Raw genomic sequence first — 13,302 nt, 5'->3', positions numbered from 1 at the left:
GGGGGGGGGGGCGGCGGTTTGGTTGGCGTTTTAGAGAGAGAGAGAGAGAGCGAGAACGCCGTGTGCGCACTTTGAACCCGGCCACTGCTCCGTCGTGTCGCCCCTCTCTCGCGAGCGATTTTCGTGATGTGCTCGGTGATCTCGTGACCCCCGTCGAAGAGTCTCGTGCGAGTTTGGCCGGCAGCGGGGGCGGCGCGCGACTTTCTAGAGCGAGACGAGCGAGAAACTCGGAAGAGACCCCCCTCCCTCCCGCCTCCCGCCCCAGCACGCAAGAGGCCTTTGGTGATGCCCGTTAGGATTTGTACAAAGTGATTTATTAATTCGATTCTGTATCATTTTAGAGCGCGTAAGAAACGCGACATCCTGAAAGGCAACGCGTTGTCACACGCTCAATGTCAAGAGTTCCAAATTATATATCGTTTCCATAATAGAGGTTTTTGGGTGAGATCACGTAAATATAAATGCGTCTTTAAACCTGCCACCACGACACACATTTACGTGATTTAACCCACAAACTTTTACTATGGATAATATCGGTCGCGAAAGCCTACGTCTTAAACCATATATGTTTTGGTCCCAGTGTGTGGTGTCAATAGTGCGATGGGAATATAATTGGGACGAACAATTGCCGTTTGGTTTGTCTCTGACCAAATCGCCCCCAACGAGCTCGTCGGATCTAAAGATCTCATTGTACTGTACGTTGAACTTCGTTTGCACCCTACGTAGCCTAGCCGTGCTAATCGCAGGTGCGGGCAAAGGACAACAAACTAAACACAACAAGCAGTTCTAAGCGTGCGTCGAGCTCTCACGGAATGATTATTGCGCGTGACATTTTTTGTTGCAACGATGCGTAACCGCCGCGTGCTGTTGTAGACTGGGCGAGAGAGCCACCCACCTCCCCCCCCACCACCACCCCCCCACCTCCCCCCCCATCCTATTTCTCTTCCGTTCTTTCCAGAACCATCCTACCAATCACCGCTAGGGTTTGCCGCTATATGGAGACGCAATTATGTGTCGCACGGTGTAAACACCACGATCATCGCATCGACGTTCGTTCGGCAAAATATCGTTTTCTCGTGATTATCGACACTCGTTTAATTTATATTTTGTGTTTTACATCCTGATACACATATGTACGATTTCGCAAACATGGTCATCAAAGTTCTAAATATTTAGCTGTTGGCCGCTGACTTTTGGCTTAAGTGATGGCGTGATGGTCATGTGACATCCTCAATTTTAGCGTTGTGGTTCTTTTAATTGTTTCTGTTTTAACTGGCAGCATGAAGGCTTTTGTAAATGTTACCGATCGCAAAAAAAGTCACCATAATTCGAAGACTTGTGTTGAGTTAACATCAGCCAAGGAACCTTTTTAAGTTGTCATCACGCACACTGCGAGCACAGCAACGCACAAAAACAGGACTCAAATACGTAAACAATCGCGTGACAAAATTATCGGAAATTGAAGCCGCGATAATCGGCGTGTCGTGAAATTGTACAGCGTGGCAATCCGACCAATCGGAGACGACCGGCCATCTTTTGCACGGAGCGTGCGATTGGCTGGTTGGCCACCGGTGGTGGGGGGTGGCGGGGCTTGCGGTGGCACTTGGCCCACTGTTTGCATCAGCGGGAATTGTGGGTAAATTGATGCAGGTGCATGCTGGGAAAGCTTAAAGCCGTTTGCTTAGATACACCCGACGCAGCTGTTTGTGAGATTCGTTTGGTATTTTTTTTTTGGCCACTAGATACCAAATAGTTTTTGTCGTTAAAATTTTTATTCACTGAAATGTAATCCAATAGTACGTATTTGGTCGTCTGGCACGAACACTTTAATGGTTTACAGATAGGTTAATCTGTGTGACATCTGCAGCAGAACATTGTGTCCCCGGCAGCATTAATGCCAGATTTCACTGGTTTTCGTAAAAAAAAATCAATCAAATTCCCTTTTTGCTGTTGCCTAAATTAAAACGGACGTAACCGACAAAGACAAAACGAGCAGTTCTCGCCTTGTCGAGGTCTCCTCGGTTGCGTGGTCCTCCGTGCTGTCAAGACTGTGGTTGGGGAGGGATGCTGCGTTTAATGAGATAGAAAGAAAAGTAATACAATAATAAAAATAAAACAATAAAAAATAATTCTCACGACGTTTCGGCCACAACGCAAGCAGCCGTCCTCAGGTGAAGACCAGGTCTGTCGGGGAGACAGATAGGTTAATCTGTTTTATTTGTATTATTGTATTACTTCCCTTCTACGTGACTTTACCGAAAGAACCAAGAAGATGAATCCCTGCAGTCACGAAAGCTTTAAATCGAAAAGAGAAAGAAAGACCTGGGAAAGTCACTTTCGTGTTCAGCAGGAGCAGCAGCAGCAGCAGCAGCGACGTCGCATCTCGGTCGTCTTCCTTGAGACACTTGGCAGCGGTGGGCGCGTCTGCAGCGATTTGCGGTGGGGCGCTCCTGAAAGTCGATTGGAAAGTCGTTGCGACCGTCGGAGGAAGCATCAGACTTTGTGCCCACGAGCCATGGGCCCCGTAGCTCGGCGTGTCTCTCTGCAGTGCCTCTTTTTTCCGTTGGGCAAGCGTCTTAAGCGCAAGCGGAACGGGTGGCTTTTCCACTGCCTATTTTTGTTGTGCCGATCTGGCCCCGGGAGGAGACATCCGAGTCTGGGTTGGGGGGCCATGCGGGGCCACTGGTCAGCGCGGGGGGGGGGGTGATAAGAGACTCGGTCTCTGCGCGTGACGTTGGCGGCACGGCTCGGTTGGTTTCTGCAGTGGAAAAACAACCTGGGGGCTTCCTGAGCCGCAGCAGACCTGATGTGTGTGTGTGTGTACGTTGAACTTCTTTCGCGCCGTACGTAGCCAACCTTGCTTCATCGGACGTGCGGAGGAAGGCCATGGCATGGTTCGGCACGGCCCGGGAAAGCCTGGCCCTAGCGCAGTTCAGATGTGCTAGTGGAAATCAAGAGTTTACAGCATAAGAGCTGGGGATGTTCGTTTTAAGCAAAACAAATTAACTCGGGCTAATGTTTCCTTGAAAAGTGTTGCAATAGCTCATGGGTGAATGACCTCCTTCCTGAAGCCCCAGGCCCAGTCAGCCAAAAAACATCGGTGTTTCTTTTTTCACACTATTGTTATGTAGGCCAGGCTTAGTCACAAACCGTACCTCTCCGTAGCAAAGGCTCAGCCTTTTGTTATGCAGTCTATTCTTAGTCTTAAGCCTCACCTTACCATATTAATAAAAAGTGTGCCGTACTTGGCCCTTCCCCCCTCTCCAACCATTATATATACGGAGTGGTAGCTCCTGCAATCTCTCATTTACTTGATACAGCTGTCGTGGCTGTGACGGTTCCACCTGAAGACGGAAGCTTGTGTTGCCTCCGAAACGTCGTGATTTTTATTTTATTTTACTTTTATTAATTTTAATGTTTTACCTACGTGACTTTACCGAAAAAACCTAAGAATATGAATCCTTGCAGTCACGAAAGCTTCAAATCTAGAATCGGTGTCCTCACCTCCTGTGACAAAAAGCATGAATGAAAAAAAATCCCCGTTCGTATTTACATTTTTTATAAACCCATTCGGTCAGCGTCGCATAATCGCCCTGAATGTGCCCGACATCGCCAGATCGTGGAAGCTCCGTGGGGTTGAGCGCTAATTCTAGATTTGAAGCTTTTGTGACTGCAAGGATTCATACTCTTAGTTTTTTCGGTAAAGTCACGTAGGTAAAAAAATGAAATAAAAATTAATAAAAATAAAATAATAAAAATCACGACGTTTCGGAGGCAACACAAGTCACAGCCAGATTTGCTATTTTTATTCATTTTAGTTTCATTTTTTTACCTACGTGACTTTACCCGAAAAGACTATGAGTTTGAGCGTTAATCTTTGCGCCTTTACGGACGTGGCTGCCCTGCGCGAAAGACAGGTGCCACAGCCTCCGCAGAGGGCATTGCAGCAGAATCCATTGCTGCTCTGCACTCAACGCAACAGTTTTTTTGTTATTTTACCAGGTGTAAGGCCCCCGCTGACCTACATCGCTCTTTTTCAGGAGCGACCTGGTTCTCACAAACGATATTTTTTCTTCATCGTAGCGCACGGCTATTGGAAGCGATCTCAAACTGAAATGACGCAGTAGCCGCCCTCTTCTTGCCTTGGCCCAGCCGCGTGAAGTTTTCTCGACTCGACACATTCATCAGTAACGCCGCCCTCGGAGGATGACAGTGTATGATAAGGCCACGGAGCGGATTATCATTTGGGACTGGCTGTTATAGCTTTCCCAGTTTCAAACGGCAAGTGATGAATTGGTGAGCCGAACAATTAGTTTGTAGACTTAAAGCTTTCGTGACTGCAAGGATTCATATTCTTAGGTTTTTTTGGTAAAGTCACGTAGGTAAAAAAATGAAATTAATAAAAGTAAAATAAAAATAAAATAAAAATCACGACGTTTCGGAGGCAACACAAGCTTCCGACGTTCCACCTGAAGACGGAGGCTTGTGTTGCCTCCGAAACGTCGTGATTCTTATTTTATTTTTATTTTACTTTTATTAATTTTCATTTTTTACCTACCTGACTTTACCGAAAAAACCTAAGAATATCTTTCTGTAAAGCCACGTAGATAGATTGCTTGTGTTGCGATCGAAACGTCGTGAGAATTTTATCGTTTTATATTTTTATTATTTTATTATTTCCCTTCTACTTTACCGAAAGAACCAAGAATATGAATCCCTGCAGTCACGAAAGCTTTAAATCGAAATTTTAGTTTAGTGTTATTAGTTCAATTAAGCTCTCAGTAACTTGCACAATCTGCTACCGGCTGTCCCGTGGGCCATGGCAGATGCAGGCACCACCCAAAGGTAGTGAGGTGAGAGTCAATACCGATTCATTTTTAAATCCTTTATATTAAGTTCGCTTGCTTGCTTAGGACCGTGCAAATCTTTCGGTCGTTTTTTAACCCACTTCCCGTGATCCAATCGAGCTGACATTTTCCACACAGACTCGTTGTGCGTGACAATTAATGTTCGTGAAAATAAATTTCCAAAATTTTACACTTTTTAGGACAAAAACATTATATTTAATTACCAATTGCTTAATGGTGGCATGCAATCACCTGACCCATAGGTGGCAGCCATCTCAAGCCAGAGGACGAGAGGACTCTAGCCGCCACGCATATAAAGGATTTATAGTGAAAAACTTTGTTTTTATGGGTTATACTTGTTACGGCTAATGGGTGCATTGCTTCAAAGGGCCCTGCTCATTTCAAACGGCCATCGCGTAATTCAGCCATCGCTGGCCACGGAGAGAAGTTTGTCACCGCTAGAGATACACCACCTCAGGTGGTACCGATAAGTGAGATGCCTCGTCTGAGCCTCATGGCCTACGAGTGAAGAAGTTGAGGGGGGTGGCCCCCCTCCCCATGAGGAAGAGGGTCATGTAGGGTGTTTGGCGACACTTCAGAGCGACGGTCATTGTGGTTTGAAGGGTGATGTAACGTAAGGGTACAGGCTATTGTGTTCGGCTGTTGATGTCTGTGGGCCGAATAGCTGACGCCCCATCCGAAGGTGATGGGTTCGAGTCCCGGTTGTTGCCGGTCAACTTGGCACATCCTTCTGTGGTCTATAAAATCAGTACCACTTTGTGGGAAGTTAACAGCAGTCGTCCCGTGGATAGACTGGGCCTGCCATAGGAATGAGGAATTCTCCATCACATTTGCTGAAGGTGCACTATCTGTAATAGTAAAGAATAATAGTGTAAAGCTGAAGGGAAATCGGACATAGCCAAACCAAATCTCTCTTTTTTTATCATTGCATTATTATTGTTTGGAAATATCCAAACCTAGGTCAACTCAGCCTCAAATGAGTACTTCGTGCAATGTGTAAACATCGCCACTTGGGAGACAAAGGCAGTCGTGCATGGTTCTGGCCACCCACCCCCTCGTGTGCCGTTCCGGCTGAACGGCACTTTCCCCAAAAGTCTGTTAAGGCTATACGGGGGACCTTTGTCTTAATTTGCGTAGTAGTTAGCGCACTGCGCTACGAACCCGGCAACCTGTGTTCAATCCCTGATCTACGGCCAACATCATTTGCGGTATATCTGAACCAATCCCCTGGATCACACCTCGGTCGACTGGCCCATAAAAGAGTAACTGGTGCGCTGTCAACTTCAGCACTGGGGAGACAAAGGTGGCCAGGAGTGGTGCTACTCCCACCACCACCCTCCCTCATAGGTGCGCCTTGCCGGCCTTCGCTTAACAGCACTTTCACCAACAGCTTACAAAGGCTTTAGGGGCGATCTTTGCCTCTGCATTGGTGTTACATGCATGTGTGTGTTCTTGGATTATTAAGACTATGGAGAACGTCTTGGTCTGGAGTTAATCGTGTCACCGGGTCAGGAGTTGTGTTTGTGAACCTGGAGAGGGTGAGGGGGATTAGAATAATTTATCAAGCCGGTGTGTGTCGAATGCATCTGTCAGTCTGTATGTGTGTGTGTGTGATCCATGGGGGAGCGGTAGTGCAGCGGTTAGCGCGTTGCGCTACGAACCTGGCGACCCACGTTCAGTTCCCGTTCACGGCCAACACCAGTGACTTTTCTGAACCGGTCCTGGGCCCTCCCCTAGGTCGACTCTGCCTCGAATTTAGTACCTGGTGCGAATGTGTAAACATCGCCACTGGGGAGACAAAGGCGGCCGGGCGTGGTGCTGGCCCCCCACTTCCCCGTGTGCCGTGACAGGCTTCATTGGTGCTCGCTAACAGCACTTGCCCCGGCAGTCTTTCAAGGCTACACGGGGGATCTTTGCCTTCGTGATCCTCGTGCAGTATTTCTGCCGGTGGGCTCTGTATGATTGATTCTGCACAGCACACGGACCGTAGTGAGCAACTGAGCGGTCCGCCCTTTAATTTCCAAGCCCCAGTAAAGAAAAAAAAATCGACGATTCACCGACCCTCCTCGGTGATTTTTCGTCTTCGTCGTTTGAGGCTGCAGTTGGATTTGTGGATTGATTCACTCTTTGTGCCCGCCTTGTGGTGAATGTGGACTCTGCGACTGGGGCTTGGCACTGCATTGTATTTGAATGGACGAAGTTGCCACCTTTTTCAAATGAAAGTTAGTTGCAACGTCGATAGGATGGCTTAAAGTGTTTTCGTCCTTCCCCAAAGAAAAGAATCGCACTTCGCGAACAGGATAAATACAACGACCCATACGCCAATCAATATGTTTGTGACGTAGTGAATTCGTTTCGGCCATAAGTAAGCTACGTGTGACGGATTCTATCCAATCGCAGAACAGGTAATGCTAATAATGTACGCGCTTATTTGTGTGACACCTTCCGCTGATATCTCAAGGCGCCTTGTAAGAGTGAGGACAGGCCGAGAGAGAAGGCGAAGCTGAAAGGAATGAACTGACTTCAGAAGATGCGGTTATAAGACGAGGATTTGAGAAAGTATCCGGAAGCTTGCAACCACAGCGCACGACACCACTGGGCAGAAAGTATTATCGCTAGTTTGACAAAATGAAATCACGTGCAATGCGACGACTTTGTTGAGCCTGTTTAACACGTAGCAGGCTTTCGCGACCAATATTATTCATAATCGACGTTTTTGGGTGTTAGATCGCGTTATTTATAAATGTGTCGTAACCCTCCACCACCCGACACGGCCAATCAGTAAAACAGTGTCACGTTGACAAAACACAAATAGTTCACTGCTTTAGCCCACCGGTGTGTTGAAGCGTGAAACCACAACATTTACAATTTTTGAGTACGACGTTTCGCTGGTAATTGCATCCAGCATCATCATCATCAGGCAATTCGCCAGAATGGTGAGGGGCTCTGCTGTGTCTCCCGTTCTTATATAGAGCAGCAGCAGCAGAGTGACGTCATCATTAACTTTGAGCCTACTCGCCAATGTCACCGGTAAAGCTGCCGATTCGTCAATGTATCCCGCGTCTTGCTTGGTTACTGCTCGGTTATTTACACTCCAGTCTCTAATAGGGGGGGCTGGGGTGGGGGGCACTCTCCCTGCAGCTCCCTCGAGTGGTAGCGTTGGGGAGTTCCTTCAGCCAGCGGTGACGCGGGAATGCAACTTGCGGGGCTGCTCCTTTGACTACCGTTGCTTTTCCCGGTATCCTGGCACCACACTGAGCACATTGATATTGAATGCGTGTGGTTTTTTCTTTTGAGCTTTGTTCCAAATCGTAAAGCCCTACGATTTTGGATGTGTAATGGGTGTTACATAATATAGGATTATAATGACGACAATGATATATAATATATATGCTTCGATTTATAGCTTTCGTGACTGCAGGGATTCATCTTCTTGGTTCTTTCGGTAAAGTCACGTAGAAGGGAAATGATAAAAGAATACAAATAAAACAATAAAATAAATATGTTTTATTTGTATTATTTTTATTTAAAAATAAAACATTTATTTTATTTTATTTAAAAATAATACGAATAAAACATTTAATTTATTTTGTTTTATTTTTATTCTTTTATTATTTACAAATAATAAAAATAAAACTTTAATTTTATTTTGTTTTATTTTTATAATTTTTATTTTAAAATAATAAAAATAAAAAAATTATTTTATTATGTTTTATTTTTATTATTTTTATTTTAAAAGAATAAAAATAATACATATTTATTTTATTATGTTTTATTTTAAAATAATAAAAATAAAACTTTTATTATGTTGTATTTTTATCATTTTATTATTTCCCTTCTACGTGACTTTACCGAAAGAACCAAGAAGATGAATATATATGCTGTCGCGTGGCCCTCCAGTCGCTGTGTTTTTTAAATTGCAGTATTGGGTTCGTATAGGATGGGCTGTGACCTTATTCTCTCGGAGTGATGAGGCAAACACTTTATTTTCCTCTGTATGTTATGGCAACAGACTAGGGTGTTGCGTCTTATAATCTGACGTGCGCGTGTGCGCGCGTGTGTGCGACTCTGATTTGTAATATCTTATTAAAACCCGGCACAATCTTGGGGGAGCGGGGAGGCGCGCGGGGTACATGTCTTTACTCTTTCAGAGCGTCTTACATTCTGGAGAATTACAGTAATTGGCAAGGCCACGGGACAAAATGAGCACGGGCGAACGCACGGACAGCGAATGCGCGAGGCCACGCTCATTGCACGAATTCGTCTCAGGATTTCATTTCCCACGGAAGCTCTGGCTCCGCGTGGTGGGGGGGGGGGGGGGTTGTTGCTTCGAGCAGCGCTCTCGTTGATTACACACCGTGGCTACCACCACTCTCCTGTCGGGTTTCACGAGCGTGGCTCTTGCAACGGGCGAGCCTTTTAAGTTTGAAATATTACCCGCGGCTGCCACATCTTGCGTGTGTAACACGTAAAAGCGTTGAAGTGATGCATTCGGGGAATAATGAAGCTACCAAACGTTGCGGTTTGGCTGGGGGCAGACAGGTTTAAGACGAGGCTTGTCCGCGTGTCCCCCCCCCGAATGAAGCAGTTGTGAAAATGTTTATGGCGTTTTATAATAACTTTCTTCTCATTGACACCGTGTAGGTGTTATGTCAGTCAGAGCTTTAAGCCTCCAATACACGTTGCGGGTATTCATCTTCTTGGTTTTTTCGGTAAAGTCACGTAGAAGGGAAGTAATAAAATAATAAAAATAAAACATAATAAAACAACTCTCACGTTGCGGGTAGTTTAACACGTCGTAGGCTTTCACGACCAATATCGTCCGTAACAGAGGTTTTTGGATTAGATCGCGTAAATATGAATGTGTCGTTAAACCCGCCGCCAGCCAAATTGCAAGGTTTGTCACGTAAACAGAACGTGCCAATTCGTTACGAGTACAGCAACACCGGTTGTGTGTTGGAGAGTATAAACCCACGACAACATTTACAATTCGATTACCGTGACGTTTTGCCAGTAATTACAACAACAACCGCCAGCATCATCGGGTGGCAGCCACAGAGTTCTAGAGAAACCCTCCTCCTGTTTCGGTCTTAAATAGGGCGGGGGATAAACGTGATGTCATCACTTATGAGCCAATCAGGTGCAAAGGCGGGAGGGGGGAGGGGCTCGTTGAGCCGCCCGACTCTCCTTGTGGCCTGGTTGAGCCTCCCGGCTCTCCTTGTGGCCTGGTTGAGCCTCCTGTCTCTCCTTGTGGCCTGGTTGAGCCTCCCGGCTCTCCTTGTGGCCTGGTTGAGCCTCCCGGCTCTCCTTGTGACCTGGTTGACCCTCCCGGCTCTCCTTGTGGCCTGGTTGAGCCTCCTGTCTCTCCTTGTGGCCTGGTTGAGCCTCCCGGCTCTCCTTGTGGCCTGGTTGACCCTCCCGGCTCTCCTTGTGACCTGGTTGACCCTCCCGGCTCTCCTTGTGGCTTGGTTGAGCCTCCTGTCCCTCCTTGTGACCTGGTTGAGCCTCCTGTCTCTCCTTGTGGCCTGGTTGAGCCTCCTGTCTCTCCTTGTGGCCTGGTTGAGCCTCCCGGCTCTCCTTGTGACCTGGTTGACCCTCCCGGCTCTCCTTGTGGCCTGGTTGAGCCTCCTGTCTCTCCTTGTGACCTGGTTGAGCCTCCTGTCTCTCCTTGTGACCTGGTTGACCCTCCCGGCTCTCCTTGTGGCCTGGTTGAGCCTCCTGTCTCTCCTTGTGGCCTGGTTGAGCCTCCTGTCTCTCCTTGTGGCCTGGTTGAGCCTCCCGGCTCTCCTTGTGACCTGGTTGACCCTCCCGGCTCTCCTTGTGGCCTGGTTGAGCCTCCTGTCTCTCCTTGTGACCTGGTTGAGCCTCCTGTCTCTCCTTGTGGCCTGGTTGAGCCTCCCGGCTCTCCTTGTGACCTGGTTGACCCTCCCGGCTCTCCTTGTGGCCTGGTTGAGCCTCCTGTCTCTCCTTGTGGCCTGGTTGAGCCTCCCGACTCTCCTTGTGACCTGGTTGAGCCTCCTGTCTCTCCTTGTGACCTGGTTGACCCTCCCGGCTCTCCTTGTGACCTGGTTGAGCCTCCCGACTCTCCTTGTGACCTGGTTGAGCCTCCTGTCTCTCCTTGTGGCCTGGTTGAGCCTCCTGTCTCTCCTTGTGACCTGGTTGACCCTCCCGGCTCTCCTTGTGACCTGGTTGAGCCTCCCGACTCTCCTTGTGACCTGGTTGACCCTCCCGACTCTCCTTGTGGCCTGGTTGACCCTCCTGTCTCTCCTTGTGGCCTGGTTGACCCTCCCGGCTCTCCTTGTGGCCTGGTTGACCCTCCCGTCTCTCCTTGTGGCCTGGTTGACCCTCCCGTCTCTCCTTGTGACCTGGTTGACCCTCCCGTCTCTCCTCGTGGCCTGGTTGAGCCTCCCGGCTCTCCTTGTGGCCTCCCAGACTATTTGGCTGCTCTGGTGAGGTTAGAAGCAATGCGCACTCTTTCACTGTGGAAAGCTTTAGGCCACAGACCCAGCCGGTGGGTCTTGTGGATCAATGTTTTGTTTAAGCGGCATTTGTTTTAAAATGAGGCACGCCCTTGGTTTAGATTTTTCTCGCTCCCGTCAGAAAGGACGAAAGCTGACGTCTCAAGCTGTACCTTGGTTAACGCACACCCTGCAAAACTTAGCGAAAAGTAAAACTAACCAAACACGGTTCGTTTAACGCGAGTTGTAGGAGTCAACGGAACCTGCCCCCCCCCCCCCCCCCACTCACAAAACGGGTGATTAAAATGTTTATAAATTCCACGGCGGTCCTATCTCATCGCGCAGCGGACATTCGGCATGGCGGAAGAGGTTCAATCAGTACCGCCGTGGTGACGGTCATTCACCCCCCCTGTACCCGTTCTGAGACATCTGGCAAGTTGCAAGGGTGGCGGTGGAGGGTGGTCGTCACGTTCACTGCCGAATCTCGCAACTCGCAAACGGCGCAGCAGCAGCAGCAGAAGCAGCGCCGTTGTTTTTAAAAAGTCGTCGTTGCTCGCCGCGGAGAACCGTAGCGACGCGACCGCCGCCGCTCTACCGTAGCCGGCGCCAAAACTGTGCCACACGCCCTCCCCGCGTGGCCTTGTGGGAGCCCCGGTACCGGTGAAGTCGGAGCAGCAGCAAAGGGAGAATCGGCAGAGATCTCCGTTAGCGGCCGTTGTTTGGCGAAGCGGGGGGCGGCGGGTACAATGTTTTTATTATCGCCGGGGTTTATTTTCCCCACGGAAACATTTCTTCGGGGCTTATTGTTGTTGTTGTTACGTTTCTGCAAGCGCGTCATTTTGTAAGGAAATCGTCGTAATGTACAAATATTTAAACCACTAAAATGAGACTTAACTTGCTGCTGTTTACTGAGGTTATTATTATTTTGTGGGGGCGGTTGTAAGATGATTATTGAATCGTACGTCTGGCCTTTATATATATATACAAGGTGTGTAGTTATATTTTGTAATTATTTTGCGCTTTTGCAAACTATCCTGTGCCAGAGATGATTCAGCTCTCCTGTATGCGACACGGGCTGTGTTAGTCGTCATTCACACATCGCTACGAATCCTACGGACGCTCAGAAAAGCTCGAAAAAATTGGCGGAAGTTATGAAATGTTCCTTGTTGTGAAGGCTGAATCGACTGTCTATTTTCCTGCGCGTGGTAATTCTAAAACCTACCCTTGTCCCAAAATGGAACGTGTACACCCAACGTAGCTGAAAAGCTGTTCCCCCACCCCACCCCGAAACGGTGAACTCAAAACTCTTTAACCTGATAATTGTTTGCATTATGGCTGCAGGTATTGTGGTCTATGCAAACATGACTCCTTGTAAAAAAAAGGTGTCAGTTTTGTTGCCAGATAGAAGGGTAAAAAAACAATTATCATATTTTGCTACTGGCAAATGAGGTTCAAATGGTGTAAATGCTTTACCCCGAGCTCTCATACTCTGATGGTGCATTGTCTTTGTGTTGTGCGCCATTTGGTGTCATCTGGTCCAACACCATGTGAGACTAGGCTCTAAGGAAAGCTGTCTCGGGTGTGGACCAATCAACTTCAAGGACAGTGCATACATTATCAGAGTTGTGTTTTTTGTTTGCATTATGACTGCAGGTATTGCGGTCTATGCAAAAATGACTCCTTGTAAAAAAGGTGTCAGTTTTGTTGCCAGATAGAAGGGTAAAAAACCGATTATCATATTTTTTACTGGCAAATGAGGTTCCAATGGTGTAAACTCTTTCACCTGTTAAACGCGCGTCGCGGGGACAACGCCTGTTCGAGTGTTCGGAGCGCACGAAGCACGTGAGGTTTGATCACAAACCGCGTTGTTGGCGTCACCTCGTGGCCCCTTTCCCGTCGGAGGAACGTCCCGTGGAAGTGCGGGTCGCAGAGCTATCTCCGAGATCCATTTCGGTGACGTTTTTTGATCCGCACAT

General features: G+C 47.8%; 1 protein-coding gene across 1 annotated transcript in view; it reads left to right on the top strand.

Moving 5' to 3' along the window:
- The window catches only part of LOC144950367 (palmitoyltransferase ZDHHC9-like), an 84,510-nt gene that overhangs the window by 63,013 nt on the left and 8,195 nt on the right, over window positions 1–13,302 (top strand). The gene's annotated exons all lie outside the window — the stretch shown is intronic.

This window comes from Lampetra fluviatilis, chromosome 57, assembly GCF_964198595.1.
Source record: "Lampetra fluviatilis chromosome 57, kcLamFluv1.1, whole genome shotgun sequence".
Lineage (NCBI taxonomy): Eukaryota > Metazoa > Chordata > Hyperoartia > Petromyzontiformes > Petromyzontidae > Lampetra > Lampetra fluviatilis.
Note: the sequence above shows the minus strand (reverse complement) of the source record. Positions and strands in the feature narration are given on the sequence as shown.